At 39.9% G+C, this 14786-nt stretch overlaps 1 pseudogene; it reads right to left on the bottom strand.

The window, feature by feature from the left end:
• Positions 1–10239: 10239 nt before the first annotated feature.
• On the bottom strand, positions 10240–11501 carry LOC104661293 (annotated as a pseudogene).
• Positions 11502–14786: the final 3285 nt, after the last annotated feature.

Below are 14786 nucleotides of genomic sequence, written 5' to 3'. Positions count from 1 at the left end.
TTTATTTTATTTATTTTTTGAGATGGAATCTTGCTCTGGAGTCGCCCAGGCTGGAGTGTAGTGGCACGATCTCAACTCACTGCAACCTCTGCCACCGGGGTTCCAGTGATTCTCCTGCCTCAGCCTCCAGAGTAGCTGGGATTACAGGCACGTGCCACTACGCCCAGCTAATTTTTGTGTTTTTAGTTGAGACGGGGTTTCAGCATCTTGGCTAGGCTGGTCTTGAACTCTTGACCTCGTGATCCACCCGTCTCGGCCTCCCAAAGCGCTAGGATTACAGGCGTGAGCCACTGCGCCCGGTGGGACACTATGATAAATGAAGTAAGCCAAGCACAGAAAGACTGATGCCACATGCTGTCACTTGTATGTAGATTCTAAGAAAGCCAGACTCACAGAGGAAGAGAGTAGAATGGTGGTTACCTGAGGCTGGGTGGGGTTGGGGGAGATTGCAGAGATCTGGATCAAAGGGCACAAAATTTCAGTTAGGAGAAGTAAGTTCCAGAGACCTATTGTACAACATGATGACTGTAGCTGATAACTGTATTCTGAAATATATATATAAAATGACAGTATATACGACTTTAAGTATGTTATATACAATTTAAAAATCTATCAACTTACAATTGCTAAGAGAATATATTTTAAGTGTTCTCACCAAAAAAAAAAGTATGTGAGATAATACATATATTAATTAACTTGATTTGACCATTCCACAGTATACATCTTTCAAAATATCATGTACACCATAAATATATATATAATTTATATTTGTCAGTTAAATAGTAACAATTTTAATAAAGAAGGAAATCCTGTCATTTGTGACAATGGATAAACCTGGATGACATTATGCTAAATGGAATAAACTAGGAACAAATACTGCATGATCTCATTTTTATGTGGAATCTAAAAAAGTTGATCTCATGGAATCAGAGAGTAGAATCGTGTCTGCAGGGGGTGGGGGAATGGGGAAATGGGGAAATGTTAGTCAAAGGTACAAAGTTGCAGTTACAAATCTGCAGATATACTGTTCAACATGGTAACTATAGTTAATAATCCTATAACATATATTTAATATTTGAGAATACAGTAGATCTTAAATATTAGCCCACATAAATACACCCCAGGGTAGCTATTTGAGGTGATGAATATGTTAGCTAGCTTGTGGTAATCATTTACAATGTATAGATATATCAAAATATCATGTATACCTTAAATATATTTTTTATTTGTCAGTTATAACACAAAAAAGCTGGGAAAATGATTAAAAATAAAAACAACACATATGGATATGCTTATACTCCTGTTTTGGAGATAGATATGATTGTCCATTTCATTCCTTTTTTTTTTTTGTAGACATCCTGTTAGTACTAGGCAATTTTTTAAATAGCGAGTGAAGCAATTCTGTAGGGCGCTATGGAACCTGCTTTTAGAGAATGGAAATTCCTTTTCTGTTATCAGTTATTATCATTTGGACAGATCTGAATTCCTCAAATGCTTGATTTTGTTATACATTGCAAGAATACTAATATTTTGTTCTTTTGATGTGGTGGGTGGTTGTACACAAAATGAAAGTCAACAAGCTAACCTAGGTGGGGCATGCTTATCAAAAAAGATTAGGAATTCAAGTTTATCAATAAAAGAATGGAGAGAAAAACTCCACTTGGCTTTGTCCCACAGTCGTGGAGAAACCTGGCATTATACCAACTCTCTCTGGGTGCCATTTACTTTTTTTTAGCTTGTAAGAAATGGTGTGAAGAAGTAACATCTTACACACCAAAAAAATAGAAATACAAAAGGCAAGTAAAATACTACTCAACACAACAACATTCCACATGGGTTTATGTTAACTTTACCTGTCTTCAGGTTGGCACAGTCTATCAGCTACCCTGTCACCATCTGGTACTGCTGTTTGAGATCAAATCTCGGCCAATGGTAACATTATACAACCAACATTAGCCAGAGAGGCTGGTTGGATATTACATTTTTTTGAGCAGAGAAAATTGGCACAATCATTTGAGCTCAGAGAGGTGTTACTCTTTTGTGAGGAATTTCTGCTTACTGATCTAGGCTCTACAGGGTTACGCAGGACTTTATGCTTAACATCTTGGCTTCAGCTAGCACAGTGCTTTTTTTCTTGTCTGCTGTATATATTGAGATCTTTTGAAATATTTGGTTTGAAGGGAAAGTTTTCTGCTCTTAGAATAAGCATGTATCCCACTGCTTTATGAATGTCCATATATTTAAAAATAGCATGTAAATTAATTTGTTTTTTGAAAATGCAACACTTTTAAATTCCAGAAGGGAGCTCATTAAAGATAACCTCTTCAGCTAATTCTTCTAAGAAGAATACATTTTTAAGCTTAATGATGATTGCTAATTTGTTTCCTGAAAATCCAAAATTTTAAAAAATACATTAAATCTGCCTAAAGAAGAGTATGTTTATAAAGTTACAGAGCAATCGTGAATGTCTCCAACTTATCTTCCTTCCCCCAATCTCCATATTTGTCTGTAGCTCTATGCCTTTGTTTATGGTCTGTTTTCTCAAATGCTGACTTGTTTCCTCTTAGTCTTTTCAAATACGCCTTTTCTGTAAGGTCCAGCCAAAAGTTCACTCCTTCAACAAATTTCTCTCTGCTGACTGACAGACACTTTATTTTCTTAATGATTTTTTTGTTATGGAATGAACAGTAGCATGTGGTTTTTTGTTTTGTTTTGTTTTGTTTTTTATGAGACGGAGTCTGGCTCTGTCCCCCAGGCTGGAGTGCAGTGGTGCGATCTCGGCTCACTGCAAGCTCCGCCTCCCGGGTTTACGCCATTCTCCTGCCTCAGCCTCCCGAGTAGCTGGGACTACAGGCACCCGCCACCATGCCCAGCAAATTTTTTTGTATTTTTTAGTAGAAACAGGTTTTCACCGTGTTAGCCAGGATGGTCTCGATTTCCTGACCTCATGATCCACCCACTTCGGCCTCCCAAAGTGCTGGGATTACAGGTGTGAGCCACCACGCCCGGTGGCATGTGTTCTTGAGCATTTGTTTGTGGCTGGTAGTATATTGTGTTGTTATTTATTATTCAACATCTCCACCTATGCTGTAAAGAGAGTGGAATGAGTCTAATAGAGAAAGGAATTTATTATTAGTGAGCATCTACTCAGTTCTAGGCAGTGTGTTAGATGCTTGCCCGTGCATTACCCCATGGTGCAGTGATTAAGCTGTGGTCACTGGAGTTAGACTCTATGGGTGTAAAATGTGGCTCCTTCGCATGCCAGCTGTGTGGCCTTGGACAAGCTTCTCTGTTTTCAGTTATTATTTCATATGTAAACTGGAACTAAAGTCACCTCATTTGGTTAATGTGAGGAATAAATTAGATTGTCCGTGTGAAAGACTTAGAGTACCTGAAACATTTGAAGCCCTCGAGACATGTTAAATATTTCTATTAATTTAAAGAGTCATGCTATGACATAGACATTCTCTCCATGTTGCAGGTGAAAAACCCGAGCCTGACAGGTTAGAGAAATTGCACAAATTTATGTTCATCTGTGGTGGAGCCAGCATTGGCAAACACACATGCTTTATTCCAGAGCCCAAGCTCTTATTTATTTTTATTATTTATTTATTTTTTATTTTTTAGACAGGGTCTCGCTCTGTTGCCTAGGCTGGAGTGCAGTGGTGCGATCTGGGCTCACTGCAAGCTCCGCCTCCCGGGCTCAAGCGATTCTCCTGCCTCAGCTTTCGGAGTAGCTGGGACTACAGGAGCATGCTAGTATTCCCGGCTGATTTTTTTTGTGTTTTAGTAGAGACGGGGTTTTACCATGTTGTCAGACTGGTCTCAAACTCCTGACCTCAAGCCTCCCAAAGTGCTAGGATTACAGGTGTGAGCCACCGTACCTGTCTTCAAGCTTTTTAAAATAACCATATTGTGGCCGGGCGCGGTGGCTCAAGCCTGTAATCCCAGCACTTTGGGAGGCCGAGACGGGCGGATCACGAGGTCAGGAGATCGAGACCATCCTGGCTAACATGGTGAAACCCCGTCTCTACTAAAAAATACAAAAAACTAGCCGGGCGAGGTGGCGGGCGCCTGTAGTCCCAGCTACTCGGGAGGCTGAGGCAGGAGAATGGCATAAACCTGGGAGGCGGAGCTTGCAGTGAGCTGAGATCCGGCCACTGCACTCCAGCCTGGGCGACGGAGCGAAACTCCGTCTCAAAAAATAAAAAAGTAAAAAAATAATCATATTGTTTTGTTTTAAATTTATATAGAATCATATGCCATACTACCTCTTTACATGTCTTTTGCACTTCTTAAAATAGCCAGCTTAGTGGTGCAAATTGATAAAGGTCAGCAAATATGTGTCAATTACATGAGATCATAAATGTGAAAACACCTGGCAAATAGCTTAAAATTTATTCTATTTAATACTGTTAAACACCCTCATTGGAAAAGGTCACAACAGCATCATGAATTTGCAATGGTAGGCACGCCTCTTACAGTTATGAATAGTATAATGGGAAAATTTAGACAAGTCGTTTTTAGAGTGAGATCAGAGGCAAGGAATGTTGAATTATAAAAGGATGGTAAGTCAGTGGTTTTCAAGTATTATTAGGCATGGAATACTTGTTGGTTGAATTAAATCTTCCTCACAAGTTCAATCATTAATAACATAGGTCGAGGTGAAGTTCTGATTGGAGCTGATGGAGGGACCACATGATCTCTGGCTTTGGTCAGTCCCTTCATCCCTGTGGCACCTCCTCAGAACCTTAAGTGGCTTTAAAAGTGATCCTGCCTTTTATTTTTTACAGTGAAGTAAACAAAGCAAAGAGAGGTGAAGTGATTGGTCCAAGATCACAAATCCAGAGCTCAAGAACTTGATTTTTTAATTCTGCCATACTGCCTTAAGGAGACTGCTGGTCACCTATTCTACTTTTCCTTGTCTACATTTTTGTAACTGTTTCTTACAATCGGCATAATGGAGAACAAAAGGCTACTGCTCTCATATCCTTGGTAAGAGAGTACAAATGCAACCACCCACACACCTCAGAAACTACATACTTTGAATTGTTTGGAGGCAGTGAATTACCACTGCAAAAGTTTCCAAAGGAGACCAAGTTTTAAGCATCTTTCATTTGAACAATTACATGCAAAGAAAAAGAATAAAATGAATATTTCAATATCTTTCAAGTGACATAATGCATTTCAGAGATTTTAAGCTTAAAATGGTAGGAATAATAAAGGTTACTGAACTCACATTTTCAGTGGTCTAATTCTGAGAATTGCACTTCACATCAGTAAGCTCTCCTTCATGTCACACTGTAGGAGTCTTAAGAATATACAATGCCTTTAAAAATATATAATTTCAACCTTTATTTTAGATTCAAGGGGTACATGTGCTGCATTTGTTACCTGGGTGTATTGTCTGGTGCTGAGGTTTGGGGTATGAATGATCCTGTCACCCAGGTAGTGAGCATAGCGCCCAATAGGTAGTTTTTCAGCTCCCTTTTCCCTCCCTCCTTTCCCCATCTAGTAGTCCCCAGGGTCTATTGTTGCTATCTTTATGTCCATGAGTACCAAGTGTTTACCTCCCACTTAGAAGTGAGAGCATGCAGCATTTTGTTTCCTGTGCCCATATTAATTCACTCTAGGATAATGGCCTCCAGTTGCATCCATGTTGCTTCAAAGGACATGATTTCATTCTTTTTATGGCTGCATAGTATTCCATGGTGTGTGTGTGTGTATACACACACACATATATGTATATATATACACATATATATACCATTTTATACATAAACACACATACATACACACACTCACACACACACACCCCTAGGCTGATTTCATGTCTTTGCTATTTTGAATAGTGCTGCAATAAACATGAGTGCAAGTGTCTTTTTGGTAGAATGATTTATTTTCTTTGAGATATATACCCGGTAATAGGATTGCTGGGTTGAAAGGTAATTCTGACTGCAGTTCTTTGAGAAATTTTCAAACTGTTTTCCACAGTGCTTGAACTAATTTACATTCCCACCAACAGTGTATAAGTGTTCCCTTTTCTTTGCAACCTTGCCAGCCTATGTTGTTTTTTGATTTTTAATAATAACTATTCTGACTAGTGTGAGATGGTATCTCTTTGTGGTTTTTATTTGCATTGATACACAATGTCTTTAAGGGAAAATATAATATGTGGAATAAAGTCCCAGCCTGGAAAACTCTATAACATCAGGGAAACAATCAGACAAATTGGAATTCATCCAATTCCATCAATAAATTAATATATGATTCATTTTATATTCTACTAGTTTGGCATGAGAGGTGATATAAATGTATACCATTGAAATGGTATATATTCAACAAACAATATTAGGAATAACTACCAGGAACCTAGCACTGGGGATTTAAAAATGAATAGAGTCATGGTTTGGCTTCTGTACTCAAAAAGGGGCTCAGTCTCAGTGATATGGTTTGGATTTGTATCCCTGCCCAAATCTCATGTTGAATTATAATCCCCAATGTTGGAGGAGGGGCCTAGTAGGAGGTGATTAGATTATGGGGTGGATTCCCCCCTTGCTGTTCTCCTGATTGAGTTCTCACAAGATCTTGTTTAAAAGTATGTAGCACACCCCCTTCTCCTTCCTCTTGTTCTGGCCATGTGAAGATGTGCCTCCTTCTCCTTTGCCTTTTGCTGATGGTTGTACATTACCTGAGACCTCCCCAGCCATGCTTCCTCTACAACCTGAGGGAATATGAGCCAACTAAACCTCTTTTCTTTGTGAATTACCCAGTCTCAGGTGTTTCAATATATCTGTGCTGGAGTGGACTAATATACTCAGATTACTTGTGCTAATCTCACATTTTGCACAATTTAGATGAGCTGTTTTGTGGTTTGAGCTGACACTAGGGAAGCAGGTTCAGGTTTGGAAGAGAGTTTGTGGACTTGCACAGTGTCAGGGGAGGACACCGTGGAAATGTATGTGGAAAGAGTATGGGAACTTGATTTAGAGGACTAGGCTAATCTCTTCTTGCTTGTATGACTTTGGAGAACATGCCTCGATTTTTATGGGCCTTAGTTATCTTATCTGTAAAATGGAACTTATGCTAATACCCATTTTTAAGTTACCATGGAGACTAATTAGATTATGAATAGGAAAGTGCCTTGTAAACTCTTTTAATGCAAACATCATTTGGGACCTTTTCAACCTTGCTTCTCAATGGCTCCTCTGAGCTGCAGCATTGACCCAGATGTGTAATGAAATGTAATGAAATGTCTTTGTGAACTGCTCCCAAAAGAATTGACTGGCACCAAACATTTCATGTGGTCATGGGGAGGGGTCAAATCAACAACCTCCAACCATTTTAATGTTTTTTTATCCTTCTGCCCTAGATTTTTCCAGGAGCTCCAACTCTTTTGTCATCTGTTACATAAAATATCTCTCCTCATTTTGAGAAGCCTAGGTGCTGAGACAACTTTAAGGTCCTGGGATTCAGCTTCCCTTCCAAGTGTTTTTCAGTAAGTTTTTCCAGTAATATATCTTTTTTCATCAGCTGAATTCAGTCTATAACACCATAAAGTATTAAAATGTATTTTATTGTTTTGTACTGTTACAATTTTTTATTGTATTAAAAATACATAATATAAAATGTACCATCTTAACCATTTTTAGGTGCATAGTTTAGTGTGTTGAGTGTGTCCACATTGAGTCTGTTTCACATCGTTGTGAAACATCTCCAGCACTTTTTCCTCTTGCAGAACTGAAACTCTATAGCCATTGAACCACAACTCCCCTTTTCCTCCTCCCCCATTACAATTATTTGAAAAATGTTTTAGGGTAAGAGCAATGCTTGGGGTTGCTATTTGAATAAAGATAATGTGATAAAGCAGGTCATATGAAATGATTTTTAGGAATATGGAAAAATTGTCACGTACTAATTTGAATGAATGAATGACTGAGTAATGAAGGAAACATAATTATTCTTAGTTTGGTCTGTGCTCTCCCCAGAAAGAAATATGAGTGTGAGGTCAAATGTATTCTTCAACACCAGTAATTTTAGAAAGCACAAATCAATCTGGAACCAAATCTTAATGTTATATCCAACTAATAATTGAATTGTGATGAACTTTCCAGTTCCACGTTCATCTTTTCTTTAGACTCAGATGATCTTTGCAGGAATCAAATGATCCTGGGAGTTTTAGATGAGAATTATTTTAGCTGCAAAAGAAATTTACTTCAAAGAGAGGTAGCTAAAAGAGAGAACTTGAGTATCTTGTGAGGCTTTTTCTATGTAATGACTGAGATGCCACCTAACAGCACCGTGTTTTACATGGTCCATGGGATTATGCTCTCTGTAGGAGAGAAAATCTCTCTCAGCTCCCTATAAACTTTTGATAAATGACTGTCACTGGCTATACTTGGATCATGAATGTGCCCCTGGGCCAATCTTGAAGCATGAGGTACTTTGATTGGACAGTCTGGGTCACATGCCTTCTGTTATGGTGAGGGAGGAAGGAATATGTGATTGACAGTTCTGTCAGGTGAGGACTAAAAAACAGATGTAAACTACAGAGCTTTTGTTTTTTCTTTAAGTCATTCTCTGGGCTGGAGAGGATTCACAGGGGCCCAAATCCCTAGAAATTCTGCTCAAGTGCCAGGATACTGATGTATTCCCTAATTTGCTTTGTGAAGGTCACCAGCTCTGTTTTTAATTTTAAAAAAATGATGAGCCTTTGAAAGATAATTATTTTAAAAGATGACTATTATCATTACTATTATTATTTATAAATTTGAGTTTCTATTTTAAACACATCAATGGCAGTGTTTCCTCGAGTTGGAAAACTCTAGTTTTGTGGTGTCCCTAAAATTTTACAGTGTTAGTACTTAAAATTGTCTCTTGAGTAATCTACACTTATGAGGAAGATATTATAGGTTTGAAAAAACACCTTTGATTTGTGGCTCTAGAAACATCCTGAAAACTTTCTGAAATATTCTCTAAATTATCCCTGCCTGGCCTACTATGCCTCTAAGGTCCAGCAAGTGTTAACTCTCACACCTCACCCCTAGTCCAGTAGCTCAGACAGTGAGAGCTTCAGCAGGTAGGATAAAATAGCCCCAGTTAGGTTTTTGCCTCTCTACTTGTTGATTGTGCTATATATACTTGAAAGAGTCTTGCTCTGTCACCCAGGCTGGAGTGCAGTGGCACGATCTCGTCTCACTGCAATCTCTCTCTGTCTTGTGGGTTCAAGCCATCCTCCCACCTCAGCCTCCTGAGTAGCTGGGACTACAGGTGTTCACCACCACACCTGGCTAATTTTTCTATTTTTTGGTAGACATGGGGTTTCTCCATGTTGGCCAGGCTGGTCTCCAACTTCTCGCCTCAAGTGATCTGCCTGCCTTGGCCTCCCAAAGTGCTGGGCTTACAGGAGTGAGCCACTGAGCTGGGCCTTTGCTTCATATTGTTAGTCCTAACTCTGACATCTGAATTCAGATTTGCAGTTCCTTCTATTCCAATGGGCTCATTAGAAATTCAAGATTAGTTACCTGGGGACCAATTAATCCAATTGTAGAGCTCCACGCTGCTCAGGCCATTGACATGCAGTTTCATCTGAAGTGAAGTAGTTACGAGCTTCTTCTAGCTACCTAGATACAGACCTGGGGAAGTCAAGCTTTGGTAGAAATGATGGTAGGATATTATGTATATTTGCCATGGTGCAGGGAAGAATATAGTCTTTGGGTATAGTGAATCACAATCACAAGGGTACATGTAGAGGGATTTTCACTGAGACATTGTTTTTAATAGTGAAAGCTTAAAAACAATTTAACTCTCCAATGAGAGAAGATTGGTTCAATAAATTATGGTAGTATTCACACAACAAAATCATTAGTATAAGTAAAAAATAAAAAATGAGGAAGCAGACATGTTTATGTATGTATTCATCAATATAAAAATATATGATTGGGTTATTTATTAACTTACATAGTTAATCAGTTGATATGTATGGTATAATTTCATTTTTTTTGACTAGTGTATTTTTGTCATTTTATAGCTCCCCACCGCAGCTGCCCCCCACCCTTCCCTTCAATGACGTTGTTTGCAGGCTTCAGGGGGACCAGGGAACCAAGCTGGGGCCTGGCAGCCCCACTCTGCTGCCAGCCAGGCAGAACTAGTCACAATTACAAATTATCACAACAATTAGCGCCTGTACTTGGGGGATCTGCAAATTCAGGCGGCTCCAGCTCCTCATTGTAAGGGCGTCTATTTGGTGGTGACTTTGCTCTGGAGACGATGCTATTCCTTCAGCCTGAGGGAATTGATGTTGATGAACCCGGTGGCATCAATTGGCTCATAATCACCCTGCACGTTCATGCTCACCAGCTCCTCGTTGTAGAGAGACAGTGGGGACTCCGGCCAGGGATGTACACCTGGCCCTTCAGTAGGGACACCTGGCCCTTGAGTACGGACACCTGCACTTTCCCTTCCACTCGCTCCTGGGACTTGGTGATGCAGTGGCGGACAAACTCACACTCAGGGCTGTGCCAGAAAGCCAGAAACCGGTATACACCAGCTCAGTAAATTTCAAGCCCAGGCTTTGTTTGATTTGTGCACTTCCCGGTCCACAGTGAAGGCCTTGGTGTCTAAATGAGCGTGGTAAAGGATGGTACCTGCTGGGGCCCCGTGGATACCTCGGGACTTCATTCCAATGAAGCGGTTCTCCACGATGGCAGTGCCCACGCCATGCTTGCCCGCGACTTTGTTCAGGTACATGAAGAGCTCCAAGGCGGTCTGGAGGGTGGCACTATCCTTGACGTTGGTCACCTTCATGGAGACCCCTTTTCTGAACTCGATCTCGAGAATGTCAGGGATGTTGGGGGCTTTGGCCTGGTCCTGGGTCTTTGTGTAGAGACCTGGAGGTGCTTGGTTCTTGGGATTCTCCAGGATTCCAGCCTCGTAGCTGATGTGCATGAGGTTCTCGTCCATGTTCCACGGGTTCTTGGGAGTGGCCGAGATGGGAATCCCGCGTTGCTTTGAGTATTCCATCAGGTCATTGTGGCCCTTGAACTGGTTGTAGAATTCGGGCATTATTCAGAGAGCAATGACCTTTATCTGTGGGGGCCAGTGAGTAGCAGGTGAGCTCAAACCGGACCTGATCATTCCCCTTTCCCATGGTGCCGTGGTACACATACTTGGCCCCCTCCCGCTGGGCGACTTCCACTTGTTTGCAGACGATGCAGGGCCTGGCTAGAGAGGTGCCCAGGAGGTAGCGGTCCTCATACAGTGTGCTGGACCGGATGGCCGGCCAGATGAACTCCTCCACAAACTCCCTGCTGACATCCTCAATGAACACATTTTTGGCCCCAGGCTTCAGTCTTCTTCCTGGCTTCCTGGAAGTCTTCCTTCTGGCCAGTGTTGGCCAGGTAAGCAATGACGTCATAGCCTTGTTCCTTCAGCCACACAAGGATGCAGGAGGTGTCCAGGCCGCCACTGTAGGCCAGAACCACGGAGCCTTTGCTGGACATACTGTCTGGAGTCTGTCTGGACACACATACTGTCTGGACACAGAGTGCAGTGAACCACTCGGGCAGCCGTGGCAGGCGACAGAGCAGGATAATTTCATTTTTATACAAATAAATGGGTTTATTTATTTGTGCGTATTTTTAGAGATTAGAGGTGAGAATTTGGTATTGCTGTAATGGTATTATGGTCAGGGATGCAGGGCTGTGAAGATTCTGTCATGCTGATCATGTGTCTTTCTCAGGGTGTTGCCAGCCAAGCAAGTGATACTCAAGGAATGATAGGAGATGGTATTGTTTATTAGTAACTGGATAAACACCTAGTTCACCTTGTGACCTTTCTCTTAAAAGATGGATAGAAGAGCATGGTTATATCCAGAGACTTTTACTTTAAGTGAAGCCTCCTGCGTCCAGGATGGCTGGATAAACAGAGTATGCCCCTGCCTATTTAATTATAGTTACAGAGTAGATGGGACACACACACACACACGAACAACTCTCCTTGTATTCCTTGGTTTTCTTATCACTGAGTCACAGAAAGAAGTGAGCCAAAGGAGGACTTGGGGTCTTTAAGGAATAATAACTTGGTCCACTGGTTAAATATGGCCCAGTGGTCATTCTGAACTCTGGCCTATCAAATGACAAATGATCTCCTCCTAAGAGATGTTCCAGTAGGGGTATGTGTGGGGTTAGTTGGGAGAGAAGCAGAAGGGTACATGCATTTTTCTCAGAGTATGCAGGTGTAGAAGAAAGACTGAAACCATTTGCATCAAAATGCCATAGTACTTTTTTTAATGGGCGGTGGGATCACAGCTGATTATAATTTGTATAAATTATTGATTGTCTATACTTTCTAAGTTTCTTCAGTGAACATAGATGTCTTGTATAATAAAAAGCCATTCATAAAATTCAGCTTTAGTGTCATTTTAAGTAAACACTCCCACCTTCCATAACTAAACTCTCATATTTACATCAGCATGACAGTTTGCCTCTAATCATCTAGTGGCACTCTGAAGAGGTAAGCTCCTTCCTTTTCCAACAGGAAAGTTCCTTTAGCACATTGTTCAGATAAGGCTTAAGTGAGATCTTATGAGCTTTGATTGGAACCTTTGCTGAATGGCTGTAATGCTGCTGTCCTGATGTGCCTGAGATGTGAGCACATACAAGGAAAATTATAACTTGATTGGAAACTTCAGGAGAAGCCACTGGGAGAAAGCAGCAAACCAATAATAATGATAATAAAAGTTCACGCTGAGCTAGGGCTTGCTGTGTAGCAGGGCCTGGTAAAAGCTCTACTTAACCAATTTGGTCCCCACGACTCCATTAATTAGAAACTATTATAATCCTCATTTTGCAGAACAATCTCCAAGGGGTTAAAGGATTTGTTAAAGCTCACTAAGCTCAGAATTGGCTGAGGGGAAATCCAAACCCAAGCATCTGTTGCCAGTGTCCAGGCATCAACCCCTCTGCAGTATAAGGCTGGCTGCAGGTGGGACTCCTCATTCCATAGCTAACTCCTACTTGCTTTTCAGGTTAACCATGACACCATCAGTTCAGCTCGGGGACTCCCAAATTTTATTCCATAGTATCCACGGCACTTGTCATACTCAGTTGTGATTTTTTAAAATAGTCTATTCCCTCTGCTAGGCTGTGAGATCTTTGAAGATGGAAGTGGTGACTTGGGATTGTCTCCCAGGCAATTATGTCATTGACTGACTCCTAGATGGTGCTCAATTAATATTGGGTAAATATTTAATCAGCTGGGCATGGTGGGCACATCAACTTCGCAAATTGCAAAATTCCACTGAATCAAAAGTAGAAATTGAAAATATAGCTAAAGGATTATCTAGATAGTGTCGAATCAGGACAGAAGGTGGTTCATTGAGTTGCCCATATGCTTGGTTCTGGATTTGGTTATGGGCAGAATTAACTAGGTGTAATCTGTACTTTTTAAGAATTTATAGTCTAAGGATGCAGATATGAAATTACCATTATACCTATCAGGACAACAGTGTTTTTGCTCTGGGCTGAATATCATGCTTTGTATTTTGTGGAATAGAGAAAAAACACAGCCACAATGTTAAAAAAAATTTATAATTATTGAGTCAAAAACTATACTCGTTGCTTTTGTTTTTCTTTATAATTCTCTGTAGTATACACAAATAAATTTGTGATTTCATGCTTATAGTTAGCACTTCTCATCAGTAATTTTGATAGTTTTATTTTTATTTAAGTGCATTACATATCTTGTCTTAGTCTTCGCAGTAGCACTCTGAGGAAGACACTACTTCATCGTTATTTTATTGGTGTGATTCCAGAGTTTGAGGAGCAAAAAACACAATTCAATTTTAATTATTTTAATGGTTTTAATCATTTTATCTGAAAAAGTAATAAAATAATATTTTAGAATTTTATTTTGAAAAAAACAAGATAAAAATGTTTCAGTGCATTCCAAATCCAACATAGCAACATACTATTAACAAGTACTTTACTCAATTTTGCTTTTTCAAGTTAAACTGTCTGACCTTGTTGCTAAGCACCAGAAGGAAGAATCAGAAGGGAAGTATTTCTTGGAGGAGATGGCTTAGAGTTGGTCTTTGCAAGATTAAAAATAAAAAAAAGTTTAATGTTTCTTAAAAGTGATTTTATTTTCAAGTCAAAAAATGTCTACAATTGTGCATTTTTTTGTTCTGTGTTGCTGAGTAGTCTGCAGATGGACAGAGGATTCTGTGCAGAGGGACCGATTTGTGCATATACTACAATGTTTATTATTTTTAGAGGTTGTGCTCCATCACTGAGAATTAGGATGTTAATTTGATAACTAAGGGACTCTCTCAATAATCTTCTATTTACTCCTAATATGTGGTGTTATATTTCTAAACTTAAAGACAAGACAGGTGGGGAAATTATATTTAGTGACTGTCAGTTGGAGGAAGTAAAAAAATGGAAACACATACAAAGTTTATTACAAGAGATCATTGAAAATTCTGAGGCAATGTAGTGGCATGCTGTCTTCTCCAGATTTTTCTTTAAAAAAATAAATACTTGAAGATATATAAAATTTTCAACAGTACTGGGAATGAATAAGAGTGTACTATAAATTAACATTTGAGAGTTCTCAGGAATTGAAAAATGGACTGGATTAGATTGAGAAACACTTTCCTAGGCTATGCATGCTGATTCCTTTGCATGAGAAGGGTTTGACTCATTTTATCTACCTTCTTCCAGCCCAAGAACAAAAAGGCTGTACTTGTCAAGCAGGTCACCCCCATACTGCACAGGAAATATTTT

The sequence above is a fragment of the Rhinopithecus roxellana genome, chromosome 15 (genome assembly GCF_007565055.1).
Source record: "Rhinopithecus roxellana isolate Shanxi Qingling chromosome 15, ASM756505v1, whole genome shotgun sequence".
Classification (NCBI taxonomy): domain Eukaryota; kingdom Metazoa; phylum Chordata; class Mammalia; order Primates; family Cercopithecidae; genus Rhinopithecus; species Rhinopithecus roxellana.
This window is presented reverse-complemented; position numbering and strand designations above follow the sequence as displayed.